Below are 25920 nucleotides of genomic sequence, written 5' to 3' on the forward strand. Positions count from 1 at the left end.
TCCCTGATCTTTATGTCCTGTCCTTTGCTGCATTTGAGGTTGGCATCTTGTTTGTCTGTGACTCTGGGGTACATTATTTGGTACTTCCTTGCATTCTTTCCGGTCTTCTAATGTGGGTATTCACAGCTATGGGCTTTCCTCTTAACATCACCTTAGCTACATCCCAAGGGTTCTGAGAAAGTTGTACTCTCATTTCCTGTCTGATTTCTTCAATGATGCCCTGGTCATTTAAGAGTATCCACACATGAGCTCAGCCTCCTCTTCAGCCACTCATTCGTTCAGCCCACCCCTCCCTTTGTCACTAAGCATTTACTCTATGATAAACAACCACAACTGGATTACCAGATCCTTGGAAGTGGAAAGCTATGTGTTAGCGGGAAGACAGTGCTCTCCCAGGACCAAGAACTTGATGTCAGTCAAATATTCACTGCTGATGAAAGAGTGAGAGAGAGCTTCCCCTGCCGAGAAAAGCTGAGCAATGAAGTACCTATAGGATGCATCAAAGGCAACTGGGAAGACGAAGTTAAGGAAGGCTGCCCCACTGAAGGTGAAGGAGAGTGTCCTATGGAGCTTCAGCTGTCAATTTGATACAGCCCAGGGTCAATGAGGGAGTCTCAATGGGGGGACTGTCATGATAAGATCGGCTTGTGGGTTCATGTTTGTGAGGATTTGTCTTGATTGGTGATTGGTGTGGGAGGGCCCAACCCACTGTGGACAGCACCATTCTCAGGCAGGTGATCCTGGACTGTAGGAGAAAGCTAGCGGAGAGCAGAAGCCAGAGGGAGGCAGGAAGCTGCTTCCTTCCATGGCTCTTGCTTCAGCTCCTGCTTCAGTTCCTGCCCTGACTCCTTTTGAAGATGAATTGTGACCTGGAATTTATGTGATAAAATGAAGCCTTTCCTCCAGCAAAATGGGTTGTTTCCTGGTGTTTATCATAGCAACAGAAAAACAAATGAAGACAGAGGGGTAGGTCTGCCTGGACCTGGAAGGTCACACTCAGGAATGTGCAATCTGTGCTAAGTGACATGTGTAGGACTCTGGGTCAAAAATGATTGACAGCCTTGAAGCAAACAGACTTTGGTGAAAATAAAAATACATGTGTCTATATAATTATGAAATCTTCAGGTATGGATGGACCCAGATACCCAAGGGTACCAGGTTTCAGCCCTGACCTTTATCCTTCTCAGTTTTGCGTGTATCTCTAGGCTTTTCTGATGAAAAGTTAGCCCTAGACTCCAAAAGACCATTCTCTACTTATTTAAAAAGAAAAAGTGTATTTCTTTCCTAGTTCTTCTCTCAGAGAGTTTGGGGATTGTATTGGGGGGGCGGGGGCTACAGTCAAACTATCTCTGAAACAGTTACCAAGAGATCGATTATTCCCTCACAAGGTGGCCACTTAACCAATCATGGATGGATAAGGGCTGCCCTGACCCAATCACAGGACAGAAGCCTTGAGTGTCCTGATTGGCTAGACCCGGAAGGAGGAGGTCTAGAGTTCTTTTGTTCCTGTGGTCTGTTTGTGACAGAAGGAAAAGCTGCTCTCCAGAAACCAGCCACAACTCCAAGCACTTGTCCCAACCTCACCTACGAGACAGGTGGGAAAGAGTGCAGAAGAGGCGCTGGCGTGCTGAAGTCACTGTTGGAGAGACTCACAAGACAGCCACCCTGTCTGTGTCTCTTGGTTCTTTAAAGAAACCCCCTCTGGTGAACCTTGAACACATGACTCCACCTCAGGGCCCACTGGCAGCCCTGGCTCACCCTTCTGGTCCAGAAACACTATGGAAGCATTGGATGATGGGGTACACCAAGCCACCCAAGCCTGGCATGGCAGATGATGCCTATTCCTGCCTAAGGAGCATCCTCACAGCCACCCTGGCTAGGACTCCCTTCCCAGCTGCCCCTCTGCCCCTTGCTCGGGCCCTATGGCCTCCAGAGCAGCTAATCTCTGGAACAGGTGAGCATCCTGAGCCAGCTCTCAGCTTTCACAGCTGGGAGTGCAAGGGGAAACTCATTACATGGGTTTAACAGGGTTTAGAAGGGCGTTAAAGAGTCCTGTGGGCCAGATCAAGAGTCCTCCACTTACAAGCTGAGTTATAAAGAGATCCAAGGCCTGTTTAGGCCGTCAGTGGGAGCCCAGCACTAACGCTCCGGGGACTTCCCAAATGGTGAAGGAGTAACAGGTGCTGGAGGCTGGGATCCCAGCCCGGAGTAGAAGGCCAGAGAAAACCATGGGGCTTTCTTTTGCTTTTTTCTCCTTCCAGGTCACATTAGCAAGAGGCAAAGACTTCAACAAAGCAAGGCACACCTTCATACTGAATGCGTCACAGCTATTACAAAGGATGAAGTATGTCTTCAGGAATCAGCACAGAAGGGCTCACCATTTTAGAGTTCTTGCTGTTTTTTCAGCGGATCAGAGTTTAGTTCCAAACTTGCGGGTCAGGTGGCTCACCTGTCACTCTAGCTCCAGGGGATCCAATACCCTCTTCTAGCCTTCATGGGCATCTGTATTCATACACACACACACACACACACACACACACACACACACACACACACACACACACTCTTAAAAATCCAATAAATAAATTTTGGATTTTTATCCAAAATAAATAAAAAATTTAAAAAAAATGCTACAGCCTGCTTTCCAAGGGGATACTATTAGATTAAATAAAGAAACAAGCCAGTAGGTCTGACTCAGCTCTAATCACCCTATGATCCTATTTACTCAAAAGAGTAAGGCAGGAGGATTGAGTCCAGGAGTTTGAGATAATCCTGAACAAGCTAGCAAGACTCAACCTCAAAAAGAAATAAGTAAACAAATAAAGAATTGCGCTGAGCACAGTGGCCCAGGCTTGCACTGCCAACATTTGGGAGACTGAGGCTAAAGGGTCATGAGTTCCAGCTGTCTTAGAGTATAGTGAGAGACCCTGTCTCAAAACAAACAAAAAGGATGTCAAATGGTGTATAGCTTAGGCTCCCATTGCATATACAAGCACATAGCACCCAGTTCAAGTCACATTGGTGCTCACCCTTATAAATCACCAAAGTTTTGCCATGCACATATTTCTGTCACATGGTTTCCATGTTGGGCTCTGTAGAGACCATCTTTGTCACATCAATCAAGATGGGGTGACCCTGGCTTCCTCTGGAAACACCCAATGGGACTTGCTTCCAGAGTGGGAGAAATGGGGACTTTCTGGTACCTTCTAGGCTGTGCTTCCTTTGGGTTTTTGTGGGAGCCCAGGAGGATGTTCCCAAGATTCCCAGCAACCCCTCTAGTCTCTGTCCTTCACCCACAGCTCCATCTCCTCTGCTACAGGAGCCCACAGGAGCTGAGTACAACTAGCTGCCAGGAGCTATTGGTGTTGGCCTGTTAGACAATTCCTTTCCAGAAAAAGAGCCTGTGGGAGCGTGTGGGGTGCAGAGTCAGCAGGAGCAGGGGACACACCGCTCTCCCACTCCCAAACTCCAGCCTTTGCTCATTGGTTATTTTCATAAGAATGGCTCTTAGAGGGAAACTGGGGTTTTCACTGGCTGCAGTTAATATGTATTTTACATCTGGTAGAAGGGAAGCAGAGAACACGACTTTCATCGCCTGTGCCAAGGGCCTCAGAAGGAGTTAGGGTCACATAACTGCTGTAAGAAACAAATTCCAGAGTGTGTAAGGGCTGGAACACACCAGAAAGTGATTTTTCACTAGGAAGTCTATAACGGATGTTTCTACTCTGTGTGACTGGCCCACGGGCAGTGACTCTGGAACCCAGGCTTCTGGTATGATGTGCTTGGCCGGAGTTAACATGCTGGGGCCTGCTGTGTTTAGTCAAGAAAGAGAAAGCATGGGGGGGTGGTACAAATTGGCAGTATTCAAGGCTGAGTGGGAGGTAACTGCTCAAACTCGGGCACATGGGATATCTACCTACAAGGGACTGAAAAACGTCAGCTAGCAGGTAGATGAAAGCTTGCTAGACAGCAGTCCACTCCCCAAAACAATCTCCAAAGGTCTCTGTGGGACCCTTGAGAGAGAAACCAGTGAATTTCAACTCTGGCCAAGATAGGAGAAGGGTAAAAATGGGACCAGGCCTCCTGTCTCCAGTTCTGAACTTGGGGAAGCAACTCTCCAATAAAACGTGAACTGGCTCTATGTAGAACTCCTTGCCAGGTAGACTGTTGACTTCAGAAGAGAGCAAACTATGAAAATATAGACACACCAGAGTAATTGTTCTCAACCTGTGGGTCACAACTCTTGACAAACCTCTACCTCCAAAAGAATATTTACACTACAGTTCATAACAGTAGCAAAATTACAGTCATGAAGTAGCAACAAAAGTAATTTTAGGGTTGGGGGTCCCCACAACATGAAAAACCGTATTAAAGGTCGCAGCATTAGGAAGGTTGAGAACCGCTCCGTTAGTGGGACTTTCAAGCTTCTTTGGTGGGCACCAGGGAGCTGGGCACTCAGCTAGTCCACAGTAGCTCAAGGTTCCATTCGGATGGAGCTCCCAGACTGGGGAGGGAGGCTGGAAGGAGTCCCTCAGCTGAAGAGTTCTCATTTGCTGTCCTGATCTGGCTTCCCTCAAAGCAGCTGGGGGCGGGAAGGGGGGGGGGCAGGTGACAGTGAAGATTCTGTCAGGATGGTAACCCGAAGGAGAGCAGTATGAGAAGAGCCATCAAAGCATGAATTCCCAAAGCCACCCAAGCCTGCTGAGAGGGTGCAGTGGAGACCACAGCACCCTGGCTCCAAGATTTCTCACGGACTTCAAGGGAGCTAAGCTATTTATCTACTACTACCAGCCATCTTGGGGTGGTAAGGTTCATTTTCTAGCCTATTGCAAAGAGACAGACTCAACACCCCACCCCACCCCCAACTCCCTAACCAAAGAAAGCCCTCGGCGAAAGAAAATGCAGCCACGTGGTCCTTGCACGGCGGATTGAGGCCATCCCCTGTATCACCCAGGGTGTAAGGAACTATGGAGAAGATATGCGGGTAAGAGGGTTGGGTGCAGGCGAAGTGGTTCTGGAAGCTTCTGCCTGGCTATGCATCCTGACTTTTTTTAATTGCCAGCAGTTTGACTTACTTTGGGCAGTTCTGACATGCCCTGTCTCAGTTTCCTATACTGTAAAAGTGGTAAACAATAGCACCTGCTTTGTAGGCTGGCCGGAAGATTCATTCAAGGGCTAGGAATAGTCCTGGCCTGTCCTTGCCTGTGCTCCATGAAGCCAGCCCACCCCCACCTACTCACCACCCCTGTGGGGTCTTTTCTCTCGGACTCAGTCATCCTACCACTGCCTATAGTGTGGCACTTCCTGCCTGTCCCTTGGAAATCAGATTCCCCATGACCAAGGGTGTGGCAGAGCCCTGGGCCAAGCCTTCTCTGGGCTCCAAGTGATCCTGCCTGACACTCAATATGGAATTTGGACTTGGTGGCATTCTGGTCTCCATTTGTTGGAATCCAGTTGCAGGCCAGTTCTGAGTGCTGACCTCAGGGAGAACAATGTCCCCTCTGTTCCCCCCAGTCATTCATGTCTACTTTTGTTTCAGCCTAAAATAACACAGCACTAGAGGGTATTTTCTTAACACCACAGACCCTGTGGAAAATGTGGCGGGTGGTGGCTGCTTGGGGTCTCTGGCTGATAACGATGTCATGACTGACGTATAGACGAACTCTGCTCTTCCAGGGCCAGGCTGACCCTAGGATTAGGGCCACCCTTATCTCTCAAGACATCTCCGAGTGTCTGGGATTGCATTTCATGACAGAGGCCCTGGGGGCTGCAGTTAGGTTACGTGCCTATGAACAAAGTGGGCTATTCCCCAGCAGGGCTGGAGTGGATTACGGTTGATGGCTTGGCCTAAACCAAGGATATCTGAGAATGCTGAAGAAAGGAAAGGGATTCCACAAACCCAAACAAACAGGACTTCAAGCAAGGACTCAGAAATGAGCATTTTCAAAGGTCCCTGTGGGTGAAGGAGGGTCCTAGGAAAAGTGCCCTCTCGCCACTAAAAGCCTGCTGGAAATCGCTAACCTTCCTCAGCATGGACTCACAGTTCCACCCCACCCATCAGGTGCCAGCAGCTCTCTCCCAAAAAGCACAACTTTAAACAATTAAAAGCTGACTTGTCCAAAGAACCTTAAAAAAAAAAAAAAAATTCCACACCTGCCACTTTCTTTATTGAAGTTCACAGAAAATAAATATTCAATTTCTTTCAACCTGAATTTCTCTCCAACTAAACTCATAGAAACTAGAGATGAGGGGGAGAAAGGGAGGTGGGGGAGGCCCTGGCTGGCAACTTCTTTCATAATTTGTGCAGGAAATTTTGCTGCCACAGTCTCTGAAATGTCACCCTCACATTTGCTTTCAAGAAATCACATGGAACCCCACAAACTGATTGTTGACAAGCAGCCCTGGCTCTAGAAACTTCTAAAAATGTTTCAGAAGGGGGAAGAATGTTTTTTAAGTTTCCCTTTAATTACAGGCAAGCTTTCCTCTTCAATTTAGTTCAGCTCAGTCATGAAATGGATTTGAACTTCCTTTCTGATTCATTCTTCAAAACCTCAATGTCGATTTTATCAGAAACAGATCTGACACTCAGAGTGCAGTGGGGGTCAGCCCCGGACCCGAGTCTTCATTAAAGCTCTCTGTTTGGTTTGCTTAAGGAGAAATCATAACAGATCGGGTTCGATTTCTTTTGTGTTCATGAAAAGTGTGTGTGTGTGTGTGTGTGTGTGTGTGTGTGTGTGTGTGTGTGTGTGCTGCCCTTTTCCTTGCCTTATTAGGGTAACAGGAGGCAACAAATGTAACAAAACACAACATTCCCCTAAGAATACCTCAAAGTTTTGGTGGAAGCTCACAGTGCCACGTTCTCACTGATTTCTGGGTCACGGAGCCTGGGCCACTGAGTCACGTGGCTGGCTATCATGGAGGTTTGATCTTTGCCATTCAAAACACTCAAGTGGCCACAGATGTCCCTGAGAGTGACTAGAAACTCTTGAAGTCTCTTTCCCCCACCCTGGAACCCATGTCCCCCTTCTCACTAACCTTAACTAAGCCACTTAGAGAGAAAGTGGAGGGGGGGTCGGGAATTCTTTCTAGATCGTCATCAAAACCTGACCACAAATGGTTCCAATTTGCTGCAGTGATTAAATCTATGTGAGTTTAAGAGTTTTCACTCCGGTCATTTGCTACTTTGGAATTTTGCTGCGTGCCTTGCTGAGAAAGCGAGCTTGTGAATCACGAGCGGGCGTGAAGAAGGAAGGTCGCTGAACAAACTGGAGGCCAAGCTTAAGTGGCTACAGGAAGTAAAGACTAAATATGGACGGGACCAGGCTAGGGGAGATTACCGCAGCTTTGGGCCCAGTGCGGCAGCAGCCTGAAGCCCAGAGCCCCATCTGGGTTACCTTTTCAGTTTGGCAGCCTGGGATGAGAGCGCCCGCTCCCGGTTTGTCAATATGCTAAGCTGGATGTTTACACAGACGTGTCAGGACTGGCTTCCTATTACAGGGGAGCCCCTACACTGGAGATTAACCATCTCAAAGCAGAGATTACAGGCTAATACTGACTTGGGGGGCAGTCTTCTAGGAAGAATTTTCTTGGTCCCAGGCTAAGAGGTGCTACCAGACTTAGGGTCCTTCATGTCCCCTGTCTATTCTCTGCAGTACATACAGCTTCATGGAATATCGTCTTCTCTGGAATTCAGACAGACTAGACTCCAGGTACCAAAACTTCCTCCCCTTTCCTCCCCTCCGCTCCCCTCCGCTCCCTTCCCCTCCCCTCTTCTCCCCCATCTCCCCTCTCCTCCCCTCCCTTCCTTTCCCATTCACTCCCCCCTCCTCTCCTCTCCCCCCCTCCACTCTCCCCTGCCTCACCCTCTTCCTCCTCCTCACCCCTTCTCTTCCACTGGGGTAACTTCTCTGAGTCATGCCCTTCCCTCTCTTTCCTCCCCCAACATGGGAAAAGACAGAGCTCCCAGGAAAACGATCCTAAGTCAGCCAGTTCACTTCAGAGCTCATGTCCTCCTCTGCTGAGCAGGGATAGGCGCCATGGGGCTCCATCTACTGTTTGGCCCCATTAGAAAATACAAACGGCAGAGCGGCCATCGTCCTATCGATAGGGAAAGCAAGTTTCCACATGAGTGCTCTGATGGCAATCTTCTTTATCAGACATAGGAAATCTGCCTGGATATGAACCACACACACAACTCATACCCAGATCCAGTACAGTCCAAGGGCATTAAATCCACTGGGAATGCTTGTTCTAAACTCAGGTTGCCAACTATGCCCCTCAAACAGATGGAATGGCATTTCCTCTTTGCTGGGTATAAGATTGTGTTGTGTGGGCAAAAGATCATGCCTTCATTTTAACAGCTTCCTGTGTACCTTAAAGAATATGAGAACATATGCCATGATATGATCTTGTGTAACTTCATGGGCCAACATAAAGCTAGATGTTTAAGAAAAATGAGTTCCTTTTCAAGTTAACTAAGGAATTCAATAGAAGAAGGAAGATTCTTGTGTAGTTCCTGCCTTCAAGAAGCTCCCTGTGGGACAAAGGTGACCTCCAATGATCTGGCAGAAAAACAGGGTCTGGTAGGGCACCAGCGCCTTGGGACTCTCTTCTCAGGAGAGGGAGCAGAGAAAGGCAGTGCCCAGTGACAGCTAAGCAATCCCACAGGTGGTCCAGGCCAAGGGAACCACAGAGTCAAAGGCCTATTATAGGGAGAAAAGCCATGACAGTCAGGGAAAGACCTTTGTAGGAGAGGTAGATGACACCAGAGAGGAGGGTCACAGCTGTCCCTTGCCAGGTGGGCCTGGCTAGGTAGGAGCAGCATTTCAGAGCATCCCTTTAGGGCTTCTGTGTGGGAAATGGTGCCGGTCACTCTGCCCTGGCCACATCGATCCCCTTGCTCTTTCCAGGCAACTTTAGTCCCAGAGCAAAGGCAGCTTCTTTATTGCCTTTGCCTTAGTGCCCCTTCACACATCACAGCCACTCTTTGCCCAGCCTGAGCAAATGGAGTCCCCTGCTTTCTGGCTTTCCGGGGGTCCAACAGGAGGTCCAACAAAACATGGAGAAGAGAAGTGGACAGAACAGCTAGTGTGTTCTACCTGCTCTGGGCTACATGTCCTGGCAGGGGCCAGGGGCCCTCCTAAGCTGCAACCCCTCATGAGCAGCCTTGCTCCGGGCCCACCCTTGCTCCGGGCCCACCCTTGCTCCGGGCCCACCCTTGCATAGCTCAGAGGTGATCCTGTCTTCCCCATGCTCCGAGGTTCCAAGGTAATAACAATGCCTGTGGAACTTCTCCCAAAGCAAGCATTTTCTTGAAGGCCTCCAAGCCCTCGGGGTCAACATCTTCTGCCTGTGTCCTGACCAGAGGACCACAGGCCAACCGTACCAATGAATAGTTCAGAAAATGGCATGACTATTAACTATAGTTCAAATAGGTCTATATAGAATATATACATGCATATTTGTGGTGATATATTGTGTACGCTAATAAACTTACCTGAGGATCAGAGGACAGAACCAGCCACTAGATTAGACACAGAGGTCAGGCAGTGGTGGCACACGCCTTTAATCCTATCACTTGAGATCTCATGCCTCTGCTTGGGAGGCACACAGGCCTTTGATCCCAGGAAGTAATATGGCAGGGCAGAGAAAGGTACATAAGGCCTGAGGAAACAGGAACTCACTCTCTTTAGGCTGAGGACTTCATAGAGGTAAGAACTAGTGGCTGGCTGCTCTGCTTCTCTGATCTTTCAGCTTTCACCCTGATATCTGGCTTTGGGCTGTGTTTTTGTTTTTGTTTTTTATTAAAAGACCATCGAAGATTCGAACCATACATATTATTTTATATCTATTCTCCACTTTTCCTCCCCAATATTTGGAAATCCCAACCAGGCAAATCTCGGCCCTTGACAGCGGAGGCCATCTGCTTACCTGAAGCCTGCCTTCATAGCACTGCCCCTTTCCTCCTCCCCACGACACTACAAGGCTGTCACTTGGCAGAAGGGCCAGTTGAGGCCAGTTCACACAAAACAGCCCGTACAGCCTTCTCGAGACACTTGCAGCCGCCAGCCCTTACGGCTTTGTGTTCCCTCCCCGCAGCAGCAGCAGCAGCTGCACCCACACCTCACCAGTGTCCTTCAAGCTTATACACTGCAGTTTGTCCTTAGTGCTGAGAAGGAGGTGGATGCTGTGGGCAGGGTGAAAAGTAGCCCTGTGGGATGTACTGGGAGACCTTGGGGTGTACTCAATCCTCAGAATTCATTCACTTACATATGCCCCAGACCAGGAAGAGGTTGGGCACGAAGCTTGGGGGGATGAATTGACCAGGACGGAACTGTGGCTTTGAAAAACGGGAGGGGGGGGGAGCTCAGTATGCTCAGTCCCCATTTCTTGGATGGAAGTGAATTTGCTAGAAAGAAGCAGCTGTCTCTCTGGGCCTCTGGATGGACAAGGGTCCTCCAAGGGAAGCTTTTTGCAGCATCTAGGTCTAGGGATGGTTTCTGAAGGCCACTGTCACTATTCGCCCAGTTGGCAGCTAACTGTGGAGCACGGTGCTCAGAGGGCTGGGCAGAGTATATGCCCTGCCAAGACTGTCAGGGGCATGGTTCATGGCAAGTGGTTTGACGAGACAGCTCATGGGGATCCAACATGCTGTCTAACAAGAATGGGCTAGCTGGCCCTGGTGGGGTGGGGGCACGTTTCCCTGGGGCCCTGCTGTCCTCCCTGGCCTGTTCCCCATCTTGATCATATCTAGGGTTGCAAAAGACAGATAGTGCTTTCAGTCCCATCCATCCTGGCATCTGATTAATAGTGTGGCCCAGATAATGAGCTAGCCGAGCACAGCCCAGTACCTAGAGGCTCCTTCTAGTACAGGGCGCCCAGCAGAGAGCCGAGCCCAAATCCTCTCAGGGAGAGAGACCATGGATAAGACGCCTTGCTTCTGTGGCCACAGCCCATTCAGAAAGTCCTAGGTGGGCCACAGATTATTAAGAAAATTCTCACCCTCCCACGTGGGTGAAGACTGTGGCTTGGGTTGTAGCTAGAGAGGATGCCCTATAATAACAACTACAAATGAGACAGAAGTGTGGGTGAGGGGTGTCGTTCACCCTTCATGCTGGGGTCCTCCGGATGTATCAAGTGTGCCTGACAAGGGTAGACACATCTGCAGATGGCTCTCGGGGTCCGCCTGGTCTCTGTCATTGAATTTCTTATGAAGAAGAACTTCTAAAGCCTCCACATAGATACAGAAGTCCTGTCAGGTAGATTTTGTGAAGCTGCCAGCCTCTTTGCACCAAGGACAGAAACAGAGGAAGGAAATTCAAGTTGAAGCAGCAACTAACTCAACTGGGGGTGAAACAACCTCATCAGAGTTGATGATGAGGCTTTGAAAGAAGCACCCTGCCTGTGCCCTTCCTTGGGCACCTCCGGAAGTTGCAATGGGAGCTGTGGAGTAAGCAGAGTTACCTGTCCATATTCCAGGTGTCTTCATCTGGTTTTAAGAAGTGAATGGAGACCCTGACTCACTCACAGCCATGTCTGCTAATTTAGTAGGCTTCATACATATGCAGGATTGTCTGATTTTTCATGACTTCCCCCCTAAAGTTTAGAAGATGCAGACATTAAGAGCCATAGGATGGGCAGTATGGAGCCAGGGGAAGCAGATGTGGTCCAGGGGAAGCAAATGTGGTCCAGGGGAAGCAAATGTGGTCCAGGCAGCCACCAACTACTTGTGCACCAGTTACCACTGGGTTTCACAACTCACAAGCCCAGGCAGAGGAGAGAATCTGTCGGTGAACATGGGAGTGAAAGCACACACAGCCAAGAGCAGGTGATCACATAGCCCAGCTCTTCTCCAGCAGCATGACCAGTGTTCCTTAAGTGGTTTCCAGGGACCAAGCTCCATCCTTCAACTCACTTCACAGCCCCCAAGTACCACGACAGGGTCCAGATCATAGTGCCCATTCTACAGATGAAGAAAGCGGTCTGGTCTGTCCTGGGTGGGGTTAGATGCTTTGCCCAGTCACCCCGCTGTTTAGAATCACCAGCAGGATTTGACCCAGAGCCCCCTGCTTAAGAGACTCTATTAACAGCTAAGAGCAGAAGACAGGCGGTGCAAGGTCTTTTTGGTAAAGGACTCATGAGTTCAGGCCTCAAATACTCAGCCCCAATACCCAGCTTGTGTGGGCAGGAGAGGGGTAAGGGCTCAGGGGAGATGTGGTACAATGACTGTGATGAGGGACCGCTGGCTATTGACTACTTCTGTCTGTCTGTCTGTCTCCCAGAGACTCTCTGCCTGCTGCACTTGCAATCCCAACATGCTCCTTGAATCCCCTGTCTCCGTGTGACACACTGTGCTCAGAATCTTTACGAGGCAGCCAGGTAGCTTCCCAAGTGCTTGAGGCATGCAGAAGTAGAAGAGGGGTGCCCATTGCTCACCAGCTCATCTCTGCTCCACTTTCCAGAAACCCAGAGGTTTCTAGCGATGGTCCTGACACATCTGTCCTCAGCTGACATAAGATTCTCAAAACCCTCAATCCCTTCCCAGCCCACGCTCAGCTGAGAAAGAGGTTTCAGTGCCCAGACCCCATAGGTTGTCTCCCCCTTGCAGCCCTGCAGACAGTCACAGAAAATCTGTGGGCACACAGACCTGTACATCAGGCCCAGCCTGTTGACTTCCCCCCTCCCCCCATCAGCCACTTCCCTGGATTACATCACAATCTCAGAGAGTGGCCCAGTAGCTCTCTTTGCATACTTCTTGGAAATACGAGGTGCCCTCTGTGACTGTGACTGCCTCCAGGCCTGAGGGGAAATGAGTCTCGAGACAATCCTGTTTTGTATGTCCTTACCAAATGTCCCTGGAGAGGAACCAAGATGAACTTGCCTTATCTTGAGTTTGACTTTGCAATCAGCTAGGGTATGGCAAAGCGCCACCCACCACAGGCGGAGAAATTCAGAGTTCCGAGGTTTGCATGATCTGACAGGTGCGCCTGGGCCTTCCTCACCTATTTTGTGCTGAGGACTGAGCCCCCTCTTCCTGTTAAGCTCCCCTTAACAGGAAAGGTGGGAAGGTTTCAGGGACCTGGGGAACATCCTGAGGCCTTGAGAACAGGCAAGAGGCTGGCAGGATGGAACCATACCCGAGCTAGGCTTTTGAGTGAGGGTGGATGAGGGCTCAGCTGAGGCAGCCAACAGTGGACCCAGCCCAGGGGGCTACAAAGAGATCAAGAAAACAGAAGACATCATCCCTACAAGGTGTGTGTATGTCTTGTTGGAACACAGATGAAAGAGAGTTGATATGTGTGGCTCTCAATTACTATGGAACATGGTTTCTTGAGTCATGGGTTTAAAGTAGAATCATCACACTACACATATGCCACACACATACATCACACACACACACACACACACACACACACACACACACACACACATACACACCAAGTATGTTAAGTCTAATTGAGTCTAATTGAGTATGAACACAGTGTTAAGTGATAAAAGCCAGGTACAAAAGAACAATACTGTAGGCTTCCACTGGTGGGTGGTCCTTAGTGTACTCAAATCTGTCAGGACTGGAAACAGGATGGTGGCTGCTGGGGGCTGGGGGAAGGGGCATGAGGAGTAACCATCCAATGGGAAGAGAGTTTCTGTTTTGCAAGATGCCATCTGGGGATGGAGGGTGAGGATGGTTGCCTCCTCACCATGCAGATGTACTGCCGAACTATACACTTAAAGATAGCTAAGGCACATTGTACAATAAATAACTGTTTTTAAAGTTATACTCTAGTGGAGTAGATGAACATCAGAGAATAACACGAGAAAGTAGTTTTCATAATCTTAGGGTTAAAGAAAGTTCTTGACTATTTGAAGTAATATAGGAAATGTGGAATCCTTAAAGAAAATATTTGGCTGAGGCAGGGGGTTGTACTTAGGCCCAAGAGCTCTGGGTTGTATTTAGCAGCATAATGAGATGCCATCTGTAAAAAGAAGAGGAGGTGCTGGGTGGTGGTGGCACACATTTTTAATCCCAGCACTTGGGAGGCAGAGGCAGGTGGATTTCTGTGAATTCGAGGCCAGCCTGGTCTACAGAATGGGTTCCAGGACAGCCAAAACTGAAAAGGAGGGGAAAGTAGGACTAGAGGGGTCATACTGCAACATAATAAAGGTTATATATATGACACCCACAGCCAGCATCACTCCAAATGAAGAAAAATGTGAAGTAATCCCACTGAAATCAAGAATGAGACATGACTGCCCATGGTCCCCACTCCTTTCCAATACTGTATTTGAAATACTAGATAGAACAATAAGGCAAGAAAAAGAAATTAAAGGGATACGAATAGGGAAAGAAGTCCAACTATATTTGTTTGAAGCTGACATATTATGCATAAACTGTACTGACAATCTACTAGAAGATTTCTAAAAATGATCAACAATTTTAGCAATATGGCAGGATACAGAATCAACCTGCTAAAATATATGGCAGTTTTATATCCCACCAACAAGCATCCGGAGAAAGAGAGCATGGACACACTCCTTTTTCCAATAGCCTCAAAGGAAATTTAAAAATCAAGGAATAAACCTAACAAGGAGATGAAAAAACTCTACAATGGAAACTTTAAATCTGTGAAGAGGTTGAGAAAGATGCCAGAAAATGCAAGGACAGCCCATGCCCATGAACTGGTAGAGTTAATGTTGTGAAAAATGACCATTCTGCCAAAACCCGTTCACAGATTCAATGCCATCTCAATAAAAACTTCATCTTACTCTCACAGAAATAGAAAGGGGGAAAAAAACTATCCTAAAAGTCATATAGAACTACAACATACAACAGATAGCCAAAATAAGGCTGAGCAAAAAGCACATCACTGGAGGGATTATCATTCCAGATCTCAAGATACATTACGGAACCATAGTGATAAAACAATAAGAAACCAACAGAAAACCAGACGTGTAGACCAATGGAATAAAATCTAAGACCAAAACATGAGGTCATGTAATGTAATTGCAGGCATTTGGTATTTGACAAAGGCACAGACACACACACACACACACACACACACACACACACACACACACACACACACGGGAAAAGAAAGCATCTTCAATAAATCCTGCTGGGAAAATTGGATGTCTACCTGCAGAAGAATGAAATTACACCCATATCTATCACACTGTACAAAAATTAACTCCAAGTAGATCAGAGACCTAAATGTGGAACCTGAAACACTGAACCTGCTAGAAGAAAGCACGGGCAGTACACTACAGGATACATAGGAAAGGACTTCTGAAAAGGACTCCACGTGCCCAGAGATTGAGGCCAATGATTGACAAGTGGGGCTTTTGCACAGATAAAAAGACAAGTGGGTGAAGCAGATGTTCACAGATGGGAAAGAATCTTTGCCAGGTATGTATCTGACAGAGGATTAATATCCAGACTATATGAAAAACTCAAAAAAAAACAAGAGTCAAAAATGAAACTGACCCACTCAAAAATGGTCACTGTATCTGAATAGAGCATCATCAAAAAAGAAATAAAAATGGCTAAGAAATACCTCAAAAATGATTATCATCCTTAGTAATAATAAAAATGCAAATCAAAACAACTTTGAGATTTTTATCTTACCCCAGTCAGAATGGTGAAGGAGATGTAGGGAGAAGGGGATCCCTCATTCATTGTTGGTGGGATCACACAGTGTTGTGGCCACTCTGGCAATCTATATGGAGAACCCTCAAAACACTAAAAATAAATCTTCCATATGACCCAGCTATATCACTCACTCATCAACATATGCCCCAAACACTTGACATTCTACTCTACAGATACTTTCTCAGCCATATTCACTGCTTCTCTAGTCACAATAACTAGGAAAAGGAAACAACCTAAATGTTCTACAACTAGCAAATAGATCATGAAAATGTGGGGCATTTACACTATATGTGTATATACAAAAAATAAAAATTGAATTCATGAACATTTCAGGTAAAGATCACAAGAGAAGATCATTTTGAGTAAGTTAACCCAGACCCAGAAAGACAAATGTCACATGTTCTCTCCCATCTGAGGCTCCTTAGCTCCAAAGCTTTGCATGAGAGTATAATACCTGGAGCAACTGTAGGAAGTGGAAAGGGACCAGGGAGGTGGGCAATGGAGAAGGGAATAGCAGGCTACAGGTGATTTGAAGGGGAAAATGAGAAAAGTTAGGGAGGAGCATACAGAAGGAGGGAAGAGGGTTAAAACAATAGTAAGGATTCTGAAATCATATATACATACCTAAAATCACACCTAATGCATCTACACACACACACACCCACACACACACACACCCACACACACCCACACACACACATATATATATATATATACACACACATATATATATATATATATATATATATATATATATATATATATATATATATATATATTATATGTTGTTAAAATGAAATTTTCCCATCTGGACTGACAGTGCTCCCTACAAGAACCACAGACTATCTAACAGAAACCTCAACACCAGGCATGGGAATTCCCCTTTTGTATTGGTCAAGGTTATCCAAGAAACATCAAGAACATAGGCTACTACTGTCGTTGATCCACGCTAGTTCTGACTTGAAAGCCTTCTCCCTAAGGACTAGGTTTCGTGTTTCCAGAAGACACCGTGCAAAGTTTCCAAGGGAGGGAAGTAACTAACAGTTGCTGTAATAACTACAAACTAAAACAAAGATGGTCATGGCATAATACCCCTAAGGGTACAGCCGTGGCATGTGTAATTTGGTAGCAACCAACAACCCTTCATTTGCTCTTAAGACCTGCTCAACAAGAGGGAGATAATGCCTGGTCCTGGAAACCTAGCCAACTGCCCAGGTCTAGTGAATCCATGGGCCTTGGAGGAGAACCCACAACCGCTACTTTCTTAAACCAGTATAATCCCTAACTGCATTCTGAATATTTCTCCTTAGACCCACAGAGAAGTATAGGTGTCACCCCTTAGCAGGAAAATTCTCTTTGCAACAGATGGAAACCATTACAGAAAACCACAAACAATCAAAACGCAGACAGCGAGTGACTCTGTGGGGCCCAGCCCCACCGGATTCACCCACAACAGAACTCCTGCACCTGAGGCTGGGGAGTATCTCAGGAGAGGGGACAGAAAGAGTAAAAGAGCCAGAGGACCAGGGATTTGCAATGAGATTTTATCTCCTGGAAATGTCAGACGCTACACCCACGAAGTCTCATCAACATGGCTGCCTAAAGAGGACCTGAACAACTATACCAATAGACATGCAGACATGGAGGGGGAAGCTCACGGGCCCCACCCCTGCACAAAGAACTACAGGCAAGCAAGGATGCTGCCATTGGGAGAAGCGATCTTCCCCAGAGAACGGTCCTGCACTGCTTATCCAATACCAAGGGGTTAGCCCTGAAATCACAGACAAACAAGTTAACATTATGTGGACTGAGCAGGTTGTAGTTATCGATTTAGGAATTTGAGAGAGAGCAGGGAGAGGTTAATGGGGACAGTTAGAGGCAGGAAAGAGAAGGAGGAAACAATGCAATTACATTTAAATTTCAAATATCAAAAGTAAACAAAAAAAATAAAACAAACCAGAAAGCACACACACGAGAAGACAGATGGAGCAAATCACAGGGAGACAGAACAGTAAGCAGCACTCCTCCACGGTCTCTGCTTTCGCCCCTCCTTCCAGGCTTCACCCCGAGCTTCTGCTTTAACTGCCCTTCACAAAGGACTATAAGCTGTAAAGCGAAATAAGCCCTTTCCGTCTCTCCAAGTTGTTTTTGCTCATGAGATTTATCACGTCAATAGAAGGCAACCAGGACGTCAGGCTAGCCTTGAACTTGCATCCTCCTGCCTCAGCCTCCCAAGCAGCTGGTGTTAGAAGCCTGTGATCACCAAGCCAGCTGCCATATGCCTTTTCTAAGAAGGTGGTTATAGATATTCCCAGAATATGCTAATCTCTGCTTTCTGCTTTTTCATTTTTCCCCCATTTCTATAAATCACCCATGTTTCCTGTGTACCTTTATGTTCTACTCATATTTAGTTTTCCTAGCTCTCTATTGTCTGGATGTCAATTTTCTTTGTCCCCCATCAATGGGCATTCAAGTGGCTTATGGCCACCAAACATGTATAAGAAAATATATGTGCAGATGTATACTTTCACTGCTCTGAGATCCTACAAGTGGATCCTATCAGCAGATCATAAGACACATGTACATTTCACATGTACATATCTGCAGCTCATATGGCACATGTACATTTCAAGTAATTTTTAATTATAATACATTAATTTTGAAAGAAAACTTCATGCCACTTCTGTGATTGGAAGTAGGGATAAGTCAAAGCTTCCCATAACAATACATTTATGAATATTTAGATGACATGACTGCTTTGTGTGTTGCATGTGAATGCTGTATGCATGAGATCTTAGGCAGGGTGATGTTCCTGTCTGAGAGACGCTGTTGCCTGCAGAATCTCTGAGCCACGGGTCAGTTCCAAGAGCTCTGCCTGCTGAAAGGGAGATTTGCAGGGGTTGGAGAGGTGCTAAAATTGGGCCAGACCCTCCTTGAGAGAGGAGACCCCAGTTCAATGGCAGTCTCACAGATGTGCCCCTGTAACCAAGTGATATCTCAGAGCAAGAGGAAAGGACTCCGCCAGACTGGAGCTCTCCTCCTTGTGCTCAGAGCTCTGTCCAGGAGAAAGATCTTCTCCTGGAGCACAAGTTAGAACACAGTCCACACTGAGGGCCAGGCACTGTGGTAAGTGCCTCGCAAGTAACAGCTCACTTATCAACAGCTAGATAGGACCACTTGACCAGCAAGCAAGCGAGGAGGCTACACAAACATGCTTGACTGTGCGCCTTGCAGAGGCAGCTTGTGATCCAGCTAAGCATTTTTCTAAGGTCTGTGCTCAGAAGACAACAGAGCCTCGGCCCCAGGCAGAAGCCAGTCGGAGCTGTGTTCTAGCTGGGCACTGAACGTTCATTCCCAGAAGCCAAATACCAACCACCAATCCACAGGAGCTAAAGTCTGGTATTGTGCCCACTCATAAACCTACACCCCCGCCACACGAGAGACGCACAGCCTTAGGGGCACAGTGTGGCTTCACAGAGCCTCAGGCTTATGACTGAATGTTTGCCCCCTCCCCTCAATTCCTGTGCTAACACTGGTCCTAGAGACAGCACTGGGGGATGACTGAGACATGAAAACAGCCTCGTGTGTGAGAACAAGGACCCCCGTTTATTTCCAAAGGACTCAGCAGCTCAGTGAGCACTTTCACCCCTTCCCTTGTGAGGACCTAGAGAGAAGATGCTATCAATAAACCTAGAAATGGGCCTCAGTAGAGAGGCCAGTCTCCTAGCACCTGGCCCTGACTCCCCAGAGCCAGGAACAATAAGAAAAAAAATGCTTGCTATTCAAGCCATCAGGCTGGATGGATTGTGACATTGCTTCCCCACCCATGAAGTAGGGCTTCTGCGGTTCCTGCTCGTGAGCTCAGCCTGTTCATGGGAAGAATTCTGGGGAAGCTGCTGAGGGCCAGGCCTGCAGCAAGGTCCTGACAAGCCACCCTAGTGGATGTCAAATACCATTGCTCCTGTTGCTACCGCAGCAGCAGTGTGAGACACCGGGCACGGAGTACTCTCCACACGGAAGCTTAGGAGGCAGTCTGTCAGCAAGCCGTGATTTGTCAACAGCCATCACGCCTTCAAGTTGTGAGTGCCCAGCAGTGGGAAAGAAAATGTCAGGACCAGCCTGGTCTTAACCCTCATCAAGGCTGCACTCAGCAGGAAAGAAAAGAATCAGGGAAGCCATAGAAAAGTAAGATAAAGTAGAATAACTCTGGGAAGAAACTGGAGTGTGATGCTATCCTGCAAAGGCCTTCCTGGTGACCTAGAAGTTTGGACTTAAGTGTTACCAAAGAATCCTTGGAAAGATGAGGTAGTTGCCAGAGAGTAGACTATGGGATGACAGCGAGCCTTCTAAGATGGCCCTGAGCTCATGGATTTGAAGCGGCTGAGCCAGAGCTGAGAGGTAGGTAGAAGCCGGATCATACAGAGCCTGGAAGGCTCCGGGTCAGTCAATGCTCCATCCCGAGAGAACAGAACCATTCTCCTGAAAAGACATGGCTGGATGAGAATTTCAGAAGAAACTCAGTGTACAGAAGTCGAGCCACAGGGGTAAGAGCAAAGGCAGGAAGCCCCCTTGGAGGCTGTCACAGGAATCCAGGTGAGGGAAGTGTGGCTCAGACTTGGATGGCCAGGGCACAACAGTGAAAAGTGGCCTCATACAGGATGGGTATTAAAGACCTAGAGGACAGACGTGTTGATATAGTAGATACAGAGTGTGACTGGTCAGAAGCAGGGTGTAACGACCAACCAGGATGAGCTCTCTGATGGACCCCAAACTGTTAAACATTATTGCTATTTCCCATGATAGAGAATGGGGTGGGGGAGAAGAATGGGTGAATTCAGAGAATATTCAGGCTGAGATGTCTGTTAGACATTTGTGAAGTAAATGGACAGTGGAGATGGCCAAGGAGAGTTCTAGATCGGAAGTTCTGGTTTCAGATAAAAGTGTCAAGTATTCTTAAACTAGATTAGGTGATAAATCCACCCAGAGAGACAGAATGGTCTGATAATGAGGGCCCCAGGTCTTCAACACTCACCAGTACAGATGAGGAATATCCACACTACACTTCCTTCTTGGAGATTCCCAGGATGCCCATTAAATACCCCGATAAGTTCTGAAGCCAGAAAATCATGCCTGTTACACTTAGGACCTCCCTTGTGTATTCGCTCATGGAAGTCTTTTTCAAGATGATATTGGTTAACATTCCAGGCACCAAGCAGATCAAGAAGTCAAGTGGGGGTCTTTAGGAATGAGTGGAATCTATGTGCCATAGATTGGTCCAAAGAACATCTGGAGCAGAGGTCAGCCGGCTTCTGCATGCCAGGGAGAGAGTGTGTTTTTAGCCTTGTGGCCAGAGGGTCTGTGTTGCAGCTTCTCACCTCTGCCCCTGTAGCACAAGAGCCTCAGACAGTGTGTCACCTAGGCACAGCCATGTTCCAGTAGCACTACAGGCCAGATGTGACCCATGGTCCATAAGTGCTGATATCACCTCCTGCTACAGATAAGGAGATCCAAAGGAAGTAAAAGTCAGAAAGATAAGCAATACCAAGGGCATGGGAGAGGTGAGTGTCTGGAATCTGGAGGAGAGCCAGGAGCCAGCCAGGAGGTTGGCTCTCTCCTTGAAGCATGAACCATCTCAACAACCTAGGTGTCTTAGTGAGGGTTACTGTTGCTGTGATGAAATACTATGACCAAATCAACTTGAAGAGGAAAGGGTATATTTGGCTTATACTTCCATATTGCTGTTCATCATTGAAGGAAGTCAGGACAAGAACTCAAACAGGGCAGGAACCTGAAGGTAGGAGCTGATGTAGAGGCCATGGAGGGGTGCTGCTTACTGCTTGCTCCTCATGTCTTGCTCAGCCTGCATCCTTATACAACCCAGGACCACCAGCGCAGGATGGCACCACCCACCATGGACTGGGCCCTCCCCCATCAACCACTAATTAAGAAAATGCCCTACAGCCTGATCTTACGGAGGCATTTTCTCAATTGAGGTTCCCTCCTTTAGACAACTCTAGCTTGAGTCAAGCTGACATAAGACTAGCCGCACAGCCTCATCCTGAGTGAGCTTGGTCTGTCTCACTGGAAGGTCACCTACCCATAGTCTGGGGAGGGTACAGGAAGATAGGCCTACAGCCAGGCTCTGCCTCCCTCCCAAAGCCCACCTCTCTCCCTTCCCCACTCAGCCTAGGACCCAGACTACGTGCCCTCCCCAGCCCCTGTCCCTCTGCCCCTCCCTCTGTACCCCTGAGGTGAAAGGGGCACTCGGACAGGAAACAGTTGATCAGAGAATTGACGAATACCAGCACCTCTGGTGCCCACGACAGCCAGCAAGAGATCCAAGAAGACACTGATATTTATTTATCTCGCGTTTTCTTTCAGATCTAGCGATGTGACAATAACACATGTCACTGTCGGCCCAGGCCCTGCTGGCAGGCAACACCTTGAAAACTATGCCGAGGTTCAGAAAACAAACAGCAGCCACTCTGATTCCAGTGATAAGACGCTGGTGTAAGGCGAGCCTCCTGGGATCCATAATCTAGAATCGTCAAGGGATTGGAATTGTCTGTCTTTTTGATAAAAGATGTCAGCTCCCCTTCTGGGTCTGGCACAGAGAGAAGCCTTCTGATTCTGACACTGCCTGTGTGTCACCAACTCTGTCGAAAGAATCGTGCTTATGGTAAACGTACTTCCTGTGTCCATCAATGTCCTTAATTTTTTTTTTTTATCAGAAGAAAACCCAGCCAAATCAGAGCATAGAAACCGAACAAGCCAGAGCCCTTGTTCCGCCTGGAGAGGCTGCTCTGGGAGAACTCAAGTTTCTGGATCGCTACTTGATTCAAAAGGCCTTCAAAATTTACCACTCCAGAATTGGCAATTATTATTTCTTTAAAAGGCCCAGGACTAATTAGCTTCGAGAAAAATAGTTCTGCTGTTCGTGGTCTGTGGTTGTTGTATTGGTTTGTTTTGTCTTGAAAAATGCTGCAATTTTTTTTTTCTTCCTCAGTTGAAATTCGACAAGGGAAAAAAAACAGCTCAATTAGGAACCATCAGCAGACTGCCTCATGTAAGAAACCCTGAAAAGAAATAAATATTTATTGAGGGAGCTTATGAGTGACTGAATATTAAATAGACACCAAGAACCAAGGCAGATGATCAGATCCAAATGGAGAAGCCAAGTGATGTCAGAGACCGCTGACTCAGACAAGTTAGAGCACTGGGGTGCTCACACCCAGCTGACCTCCAGGACTCTGGGGAGTCTTTCATTCACCCAACAAGCATGGGTGGCACATTGGCTCTGTTCTGGGCTCCCCAGTGTGTGCTGAGGAGGCACAGAGAGGGAAGGCACAGCCCCTTGTCACCCAAAGCACCTATAGCGTGGGAGAGAAGGAGCAGGCAGACGGAATCTAAGGACACAAACTACCACAGACTGCATACGAATATAAGCCCCGCAGGCCCATGTTTTGAATGATTGGTCCTCAGCCTGTGACACTATTATTGGAGGCCGTGAAACTTCAAAAGGTGTGGTCAAGCCGGAAGAAGTTTGTGTGTGTGTGGGGGGGGGTATATTATCTGTGGCTGCTTCCTGCCTCAGTACCTGCTTCCTGTTTGGTCTTGAAGAGCTGTCCTCTACCACGTATTCTCCCCACCATGATGATAGGCCCAAGTACACAGAGTCAAACACCGTGGAGTGGTAAAGCCACCCCACGGCCCCAAGAGCCACAAATTATCTGACAAAACCCCAGTGCTTTGCATGGGAAACTCCCTGAACAGTATTAAGCTATTCCCATTGCCCTTGGCTGCCTTCTAGATCTTGAAGGTAAAACACTATTGCTGAAGACACCACACACTTTGGACACAGGACTTGGAGGAATCAAGCTGGAACTAACATGGAAGACTCCTCCCTGAGGACTTGCTCTCATAGTATCCCAAGGGGCAAGTCAAGCTGCCAAGTGAGAAAGTCAATCAAGTCGGTGAATCACAGTGACTGGCCCAGCAAGTTAGCTCCAATGGCAAATAGTGGCACTTTTGTCTTGGGTTACCAATAGCTGTCCAATTGGAGTTAAGGTCCACCCACTAGCAGGGGACCCGTGTTGGGTGCTGTAAACCTGGCCAAATAACCATCACTGGAGCAGTCATAGACCCCTAAAGGAGAAGCTACTACTGCTATTTTCCCAAACCAATATGATTTCTAACAGCATTCTAAATACTAATCCTTGTACCTACAGATAACTGTAGCTCCCGCCCATCATCAATGAAGCTTCTTTCTGCAGCAGATAGAGACTATTACAGAGATCCACACTGGCCAAAATGCAGAGAATGAACTACAGTAGGGTACCCAGCTCCATCTGATGCATCTACAAGGCAATGCTCAGGGAACATTGTGTAAGAGGGGTGGGAAGGCTGTAAAAGCCAGAGGACCAGGAGGCCTGCTGTTAGACGGTGTCTTCTAGACATGACAGGCAAGCTGTACCAATGAAACCTCAAGAGTATGCTTACCTAAACAAAACTCACATGATGACAGCATCAGTTGACATGTCAATGTGAATGGGAGAAAGTTCACAAGGTTCCTCTCCTAGATAAAGAGCTACAGGAAATCAATGGCTGAAAAGGGAGGGAGGAGCCAGCTTCTCCAGGGACCAGCTCCATGATAGGTAGGTGATCCAAGCCCTAAACAGATGTAAGTATGACAACACTAAATGGACTTAGCAGGATATATATTTATACATAATTATTATGTATATATGTAATTAAAGAAGCGGCCGTGAACTAGAGGAGGAGGTGGGGCGTGGAGAGGGAGGAGCGGAAATGATGTGAATACCGTACTCATGTATGAAATGATCAAAAATAATTCAAATCTGAATGAAAAGGGAAGGCGAGAGGCGGCAGCGGGTGCTGTAGCTCAGAGGAGGGTGTTTGCGCAGCGTTTGTGAAGAGTTGAGTTAAATCCTCGGTACTGATGAAAGAAACAAACCAAATCAAAACGAAAACAAAAAGCTCGTCTGACCGAAGGCAGCCTGCTTCCCAGGTCCCGCATTAACAGGAGTTGGCCTGCCCGAAGCAAGCCAAGGCTGCAGGCTTTGGCTGAATGGGCACCCTGCCTCACACTATAGGGGAATTTGCCATCGTGGATGAAGGTAGGTGATAATCTCCACTCCTGCCGGACCCACACTGGCCCAGCATCCATCCATCTTGATGAGAAGCGAGTGTACCAATTCAGCCAGTGCAGGCGTCCTACGCCATTTATTTATCTTAACCAGTTCATCCGAGCACACACGGCTGCTGTGTCACCACCATGCTGTTTTTCTTTCGCTGTCTGTGCTAATTGCATAAATATGCCCAGAGGTTTGATGGGACTCCTAAGGCCGCGTACCATGAGTGGCCCACTCAGGGCGTGTGCTGTGTCTGTTTCAAAGCAGCAGGACATGTTTCTCTTGAGGCTGGCAGTCTCTGGTCCCGTGATTAGCTGGTCCCATTTGGACTCTGAGATTTTTGAAGCACCCCCAAAATCTAGAGACAGGAGGAAGTGTTCTGCACAAAGCAGCTGCCCCACCCCACCCCACCCCACCGACCCCCTGCACTCTAGTTCCAGAAAACACCTGGTCCTCTCTTGGGATTATTTTGTAGGGCAAATGGGCAAGCTGAGGGCTGAGTACTGGCCACGTTGAGGGCTGGATGCTTCTGCCAGGCTGTGCTCCGACCGCTGTCAGCAGTGATTGATGGAGAGGTGGCAGGAGGCTGTTGGACAGGGCCAGTCCCTGGGAACCGATGATAAATCCCAGGTGGTGGAGGAGAGGAGGGTGAACTGAAACGAGTGTCACCAAGTTTTGTTCTGAAAGCATGAGTTTCCTGTTTTATTCTCCAGGCCTCCTCTCAGGTTTAAGCCCGTCTCCCACCCCACCCCCCCTTCCACAATCATGTTCACATCTCAACCTATAAGTTTTATTTTAGTAAAAGAAGTGTCTATTCAAAAGATGGAGAGTTATTTAAAGCTACACATATCTGTCCCTGGCTGACCCCACTTTTTACACATTTTGTTTCTAGCTCTAGATATCCCCTTTATGTCATGGGTATGCCTAAATAAAAAATAAATAAAAATAAATTGATAGGCCACCATGCTTTGAAACTTTCTTACATGGAACAAAACAGCTGAAGGAGGGGCTCTTGACTTGGAGCTGGGATGATGGACTGAGAGAGCGTAGAGAGCCCCGGGCCCAGAGAGCCAAGGGCAGGGGCAGGACCCAGAGAGCTCCGGCCACCGTCTTCAGCTACCC

At 47.7% G+C, this 25920-nt stretch overlaps 1 long non-coding RNA gene across 1 annotated transcript; it reads left to right on the plus strand.

Annotated features, from left to right (window-relative positions):
• The first annotated feature begins 1455 nt into the window (after positions 1-1455).
• Positions 1456-2628, plus strand: LOC143273136 (uncharacterized). Its single transcript, XR_013051049.1, has 2 exons — positions 1456-1954; positions 2262-2628. It is a non-coding gene; the product is annotated as an uncharacterized LOC143273136 (long non-coding RNA).
• The last annotated feature ends 23292 nt before the right edge of the window (positions 2629-25920 follow it).

This window comes from Peromyscus maniculatus, chromosome 5, assembly GCF_049852395.1.
Source record: "Peromyscus maniculatus bairdii isolate BWxNUB_F1_BW_parent chromosome 5, HU_Pman_BW_mat_3.1, whole genome shotgun sequence".
In the NCBI taxonomy this organism is placed as follows: Eukaryota; Metazoa; Chordata; class Mammalia; order Rodentia; family Cricetidae; genus Peromyscus; species Peromyscus maniculatus.